This window comes from Aegilops tauschii, chromosome 7 (assembly GCF_002575655.3).
Source record: "Aegilops tauschii subsp. strangulata cultivar AL8/78 chromosome 7, Aet v6.0, whole genome shotgun sequence".
NCBI lineage: Eukaryota > Viridiplantae > Streptophyta > Magnoliopsida > Poales > Poaceae > Aegilops > Aegilops tauschii.
In genome coordinates, this window is record NC_053041.3 from 6,308,169 (window position 1) to 6,315,463 (window position 7,295).

A 7,295-nucleotide genomic window follows, 5' to 3' on the forward strand; every position below is an offset into this window, starting at 1 on the left:
CCGCCACAGTCGGTCTCGTTGATTAAATATATGGTCAAATTTAGATCTCGAAAAACACGACACATCACATTGTGAAATGAAGAGAGTAATATACTCCCTCCTTTCCGGTTTATAGGGCTTATGTCAAAATTTTAGTTTTTCCATTTTATAAGGCTCAATTTGGTTGTTTCCCATCACATGTTCAAATTTCAAAGTGCATTAAATCATTGCATGCATTGGTAAACATACTTTTTTGATCAATGCTGAAGAAAATTGATCAATGCATGTAATTTATGCATGCATGCATTGCAATTAATGCATTGGTAAACATACTTTTTTGAGAAAAACAAGAACATTAATTGTGTGTTTTTGCAAACTACAAAAACTATTTTACCACTCATCATCTACCTTGGTTGGTGAGATTTTTGGATTGAGTCTTATAAACCGGAAAGGAGGGAGTAGCACCTAAGCCTCGATAGCACTGATATTTTTCCGCGGATGGCCCATTGATGGCGAACTGAAACTGTCCAGTCGCTGGTTGGTCAGACGAGGGATCACACTAAATTACTCCTATACGGATTCGGATTGAATTGAGACGCCGCGCATGCACCGGCGCGTGCTTTGGTAAGTTTCGACGCGCAGCCTTGGGAGCATGCCCTGTCACCCGGTTTGATGCTTGCGCTGAGCGTGCTGTTGCCCAGCCTAATAAAGGCGAAAGGGAGCTGCGTGTGATTTGCTTCTCGCTGGTCCAGAAAGTGGAGCCTGCTTCGATTCCATGGAATTTGCGGGCTACGAAGAGGAGAGGATGACGACCGGGCGATCGATTATAACGAGCCATTTTGTGTTTTGTGCTGACTACGGGACGTGCACTTCTCTTCAGCACTTCACAAGTGAATTGGTTCTGGCTTGTGGACCGTTAGGGAATCTCCTAACCCGTAAATTTGCCGGTGCATCCGTCTGCGAATAGGGGATCAGTCTGCACAGACACAGGAGCAGACCATTCAACGCTATCAGCATATATTTAAAACCTTATTTCAATAGACCGGATAAAATTCATGCAAATCCGACCGAACTAATCAAAGTGCGGATATAAAATAGCACAAATCATCCATACATAGCATGCAAATAAGTCTAATACAACAATAGTTCAAATTGAACAATATTAACCAGATGTTCAACAAGTTTTTCATGAACGGATTGAAGGAAATATGCTCTAGAGGCAATAATAAAGTTATTATTTATTTTCTTATATCATGATAAATGTTTATTATTCAGGCTAGAATTGTATTAAGCGGAAACATAATACTTGTGTGAATACATAGACAAACAGAGTGTCACTAGTATGCCTCTACTTGACTAGCTCGTTGATCAAAGATGGTTATGTTTCCTAGCCATAGACATGAGTTGTCATTTGATTAACGGGATCACATCATTAGGAGAATGATGTGATTGACTTGACCTATTCCGTTAGCTTAGCACTCGATCGTTTAGTATGTTGCTATTGCTTTCTTCATGACTTATACATGTTCCTATGACTATAAGATTATGCAACTCCCGTTTACCGGAGGAACACTTTGTGTGCTACCAAGCGTCACAACGTAACTAGGTGATTATAAAGGTGCTCTACAGGTGTCTCCGAAGGTACTTGTAGGGTTGGCGTATTTCGAGATTAGGATTTGTCACTCCGATTGTCGGAGAGGTATCTCTGGGCCCTCTCGGTAATGCACATCACTTAAGCCTTGCAAGCATTGCAACTAATGAGTTAGTTGTGAGATGATGTATTATGGAACGAGTAAAGAGACTTGCCGGTAACGAGATTGAACTAGGTATTGAGATACCGACGATCAAATCTCGGTCAAGTAACATACCGATGACAAAGGGAATAACGTATGTTGTTATGCGGTCTGACCGATAAAGATCTTCGTAGAATATGTGGGAGCCAATATGAGCATCCAGGTTCCGCTATTGGTTATTGACCGGAGACGTGTCTCGGTCATGTCTACATCGTTCTCGAACCCGTAGGGTCCGCACGCTTAACGTTTCGATGACACTTATATTATGAGTTTATATGTTTTGATGTACCGAAGGTTGTTCGGAGTCCCGGATGTGATCACGGACATTACGAGAAGTCTTGAAATGGTCGAGACATGAAGATTGATATATTGGAAGCCTATATTTGGATATTGGAAGCGTTCCGGGTGAAATCGGGATTTTACCGGAGTACCGAGGGTTACCGAACCCCCCCCCCCCCCCCGGGGCTTAATGGGCCATAGTGGGCCTTTGTGGAGAAGAGGAGAGGCGGCCAGGGCAGGGCCGCGCGCCCCTCCCCCCTAGTCCGAATAGGACAAGGAGAGGGGGCCGGAGCCCCCCCCCCTTTCCTTCCTCTTCTCCACCTCTTTCCCCTCCACTCCTAATCCAACTAGGAAAAGGGAGGGAGTGGGAGTAGGACTCCACCTGGCGCGCCCCTCCTGGCCGGCCGCACCTCCCCCCTTGCTCCTTTATATCCGGGGGCAGGGGGCACCCTAGAGACACAACAATTGATCGTTTGATCTTTTAGCCGTGTGCGGTGCCCCCCTCCACCATAGTCCACCTCGATAATACTGTAGCGGTGCTTAGGCGAAGCCCTGCGTCGGTAGAACATCATCATCGTCACCACGCCGTCGTGCTGACGAAACTCTCCCTCAACACTCGGCTGGATCGGAGTTCGAGGGACGTCATCGGGCTGAACGTGTGCTGAACTCGGACGTGCCGTGCGTTCAGTACTTGATCGGTCGGATCGTGAAGACGTACGACTATATCAACCACGTTGTGCTAACGCTTCCGCTTTCGGCCTACGAGGGTACGTGGACAACACTCTCCCCTCTTGTTGCTATGCATCGCCATGATCTTGCGTGTGCGTAGGAATTTTTTTGAAATTACTACGTTCCCCAACAGTGGCATCCGAGCCAGGTATTATGCGTAGATGTCATATGCACGAGTAGAACACAAGTGAGTTCTGGGCGATATAAGTCATACTGCTTACCAGCATGTCATACTTTGGTTCGGCGGTATTGTTGGATGAAGCGGCCCGGACCGACATTACCCGTACGCTTACGCGAGACTGGTTCTACCGACGTGCTTTGCACACAGGTGGCTGGCAGGTGTCAGTTTCTCCAACTTTAGTTGAACCGAGTGTGGCTACGCCCGGTCCTTGCGAAGGTTAAAACAACACCAACTTGACAAACTATCATTGTGGTTTTGATGCGTACGTAAGAACGGTTCTTGCTAAGCCAGTAGCAGCCACGTAAAATTTGCAACAACAAAGTAGAGGACGTCTAACTTGTTTTTGCAGGGCATGTTGTGATGTGATATGGTCAAGACATGATGCTAAATTTTATTTTATGAGATGATCATGTTTTGTAACCGAGTTATCGGCAACTGGCAGGAGCCATATGGTTATCGCTTTATTGTATGCAATGCAATCGCCCTGTAATGCTTTACTTTATCACTAAGCGGTAGCAATAGTCGTAGAAGCATAAGGTTGGCGAGACGACAACAATGCTACGATGAAGATCAAGGTGTCGCGCCGGTGACGATGGTGATCATGACGATGCTTCGGAGATGGAGATCACAAGCACAAGATGATGATGGCCATATCATATCACTTATATTGATTGCATGTGAGGTTTTATCTTTTATGCATCTTATCTTGCTTTGATTGACGGTAGCATTATAAGATGATCCCTCACTAAATTATCAAAGTATAAGTGTTCTCCCTGAGTATGCACCGTTACAAAAGTTCTTCGTGCTGAGACACCACGTGATGATCGGGTGTGATAGGCTCTACATTCAAATACAACGGGTGCAAAACAGTTGCACACGCGGAACACTCAGGTTAAGCTTGACGAGCCTAGCATATAACAAATATGGCCTCGGAACACGGAGACCGAAAGGTCGAGCGTGAATCATATAGTAGATATGATCAACATAGTGATGTTCACCGTTGAAACTACTCCATCTCACGTGATGATCGGACATGGTTTAGTTGATATGGATCACGTGATCAGTTAGAGGATTAGAGGGATGTCTATCTAAGTAGGAGTTCTTAAGTAATATGATTAATTGAACTTAAATTTATCATGAACTTAGTACCTGATAGTATCTTGCTTGCCTATGTTGATTGTAGATAGATGGCCCGTCCTGTTGTTCCGTTGATTTTAATGCGTTCCTTGAGAAAGCAAAGTTGAAAGAAGATGGTAGCAATTACACGGACTGGGTCCGTAACTTGACGATTATCCTCATTGCTGCACAGAAGAATTACGTCCTGGAAGCACCGCTGGGTGCCAGGCCTGCTGCTGATGCAACTGACGACGTTAAGAACGTCTGGCAAAGCAAAGCTGATGACTACTCGATAGTTCAATGTGTCATGCTTTACGGCTTAGAACCGGGACTTCAACGATGTTTTGAACGTCATGGAGCATATGAGATGTTCCAGGAGTTGAAGTTAATATTTCAAGCAAATGCCCGGATTGAGAGATATGAAGTCTCCAATAAGTTCTACAGCTGCAAGATGGAGGAGAATAGTTCTGTCAGTGAGCATATACTCAAGATGTCTGGGTACTACAATCACTTGATTCAACTGGGAGTTAATCTTCCGGATGATAGCGTCATTGACAGAATTCTCCAATCACTGCCACCAAGCTACAAGAGCTTCGTGATGAACTATAACATGCAAGGGATGGATAAGACGATTCCCGAACTCTTCGCAATGCTAAAGGCTGCGGGGTAGAAATCAAAAAGGAGGCATCAAGTGTTGATGGTCAATAAGACCACAAGTTTCAAGAAAAAAGGCAAAGGGAAGAAGAAGGGGAACTTAAAGAAGAACAGCAAGCAAGTTGCTGTTCAGGAGAAGAAACCCAAGTCTGGACCTAAGCCTGAGACTGAGTGCTTCTACTGCAAGCAGACTGGTCACTGGAAGCGGAACTGCCCCAAGTATTTGGCGGATAAGACGGATGGCAAGGTGAACAACGGTATATGTGATATACATGTTATTGATGTGTACCTTACTAATGCTCGCAGTAGCACCTGGGTATTTGATACTGGTTCTGTTGCTAATATTTGCAACTCGAAACAGGGGCTACGGATTAAGCGAAGATTGGCTAAGGACGAGGTGACGATGCGCATGGGAAATGGTTCCAAAGTCGATGTGATCGCGGTCGGCACGCTACCTCTACATCTACCTTCGGGATTAGTTTTACACCTAAATAATTGTTATTTGGTGCCAGCGTTAAGCATGAACATTATATCTGGATCTTGTTTGATGCGAGACGGTTATTCATTTAAATCAGAGAAAAATGGTTGTTCTATTTATATGAGTAATATCTTTTATGGTCATGCACCCTTGAAGAGTAGTCTATTTTTGTTGAATCTCGATAGTAGTGATACGCATATTCATAATATTGAAGCCAAAAGATGCAGAGTTGATAATGATAGTGCAACTTATTTGTGGCACTGCCGTTTAGGTCATATCGGTGTAAAGCGCATGAAGAAACTCCATACTGATAGACTTTTGGAACCACTTGATTATGAATCACTTGGTACTTGTGAACCGTGCCTCATGGGCAAGATGACTAAAACGCCGTTCTCTGGAACTATGGAGAGAGCAACAGATTTGTTGGAAATCATACATACAGATGTATGTGGTTCGATGAATGTTGAGGCTCGTGGCGGATATCGTTATTTTCTCACCTCGCAGATGATTTAAGCAGATATGGGTATATCTACTTAATGAAACATAAGTCTGAAACATTTGAAAAGTTCAAAGAATTTCAGAGTGAAGTTGAAAATCATCGTAACAAGAAAATAAAGTTTCTACGATCTCATCGTGGAGGAGAATATTTGAGTTATGAGCTTGGTCTTCATTTGAAACAATGCAGAATAGTTTCGCAACTCACGCCACCCGGACCACCACAGCGTAATGGTGTGTCCGAACGTCGTAATCGTACTCTACTAGATATGGTGTGATCTATGATGTCTCTTACTGATTTACCGCTATCGTTTTGGGGTTATGCTTTAGAGACGGCCGCATTCACGTTAAATAGGGCACCATCAAAATCCGTTGAGACGACGCCTTATGAACTGTGGTTTGGCAAGAAACCAAAGTTGTCATTTCTTAAAGTTTGGGGCTGCGATGCTTATATGAAAAAACTTCAACCTGATAAGCTCGAACCCAAATCGGAGCAATGTGTCTTCATAGGATCCCAAAGGAGACTGTTGGGTACACCTTCTATCACAGATCCGAAGGCAAGACTTTTGTTGCTAAATTCAAAATCTTTCTGGAGAAGGAGTTTCTCTCGAAAGAAGTGAGTGGGAGGAAAGTAGAACTTGATGAGGTAATTGTACCTGCTCCCTTATTGGAAAGTAGTTCATCGCAGAAACCGGTTTCTGCGACGCCTACACCAATTAGTGAGGAAGTTAATGATGATGATCATGGAACTTCAGATCAAGTTGTTACTGAACCTCGTAGGTCAACCAGAGTAAGATCCGCACCAGAGTGGTACGGTAATCCTGTTCTGGAGGTTATGCTACTAGACCATGACGAACCTACGAACTATGAAGAAGCGATGGTGAGCCCAGATTCCGCGAAATGGCTTGAGGCCATGAAATCTGAGATGGGATCCATGTATGAGAACAAAGTGTCGACTTTGGTTGACTTGCCCGATGATCGGCAAGCAATTGAGAATAAATGGATCTTCAAGAAGAAGACTGACGCTGACGGTAATGTTACTGTCTATAAAGCTCGACTTTTTGCAAAAGGTTTTCGACAAGTTCAAGGGATTGACTACGATGAGACCTTCTCACCCGTAGCGATGCTTAAGTCTGTCCGAACCATGTTAGCAATTGCCGCATTTTATGATTATGAAATTTGGCAAATGGATGTCAAAACTGCATTCCTGAATGGATTTCTGGAAGAAGAGTTGTATATGATGCAACCAGAAGGTTTTGTCGATCCAAAGGGAGCTAACAAAGTGTGCAAACTCCAGCAATCCATTTATGGACTGGTGCAAGCCTCTCGGAGTTGGAATAAACTCTTTGATAGTGTGATCAAAGCATTTGGTTTTGTACAGACTTTTGGAGAAGCCTGTATTTACAAGAAAGTGAGTGGGAGCTCTGTAGCATTTCTAATATTATATGTGGATGACATATTGCTGATTGGAAATGATATAGAATTTCTGAATAGCATAAAGGTATACTTGAATAAGAGTTTATCAATGAAAGACCTCGGTGAAGCTGCGTATATATTGGGCATCAAGATCTATAGAGATAGACCAAGACAC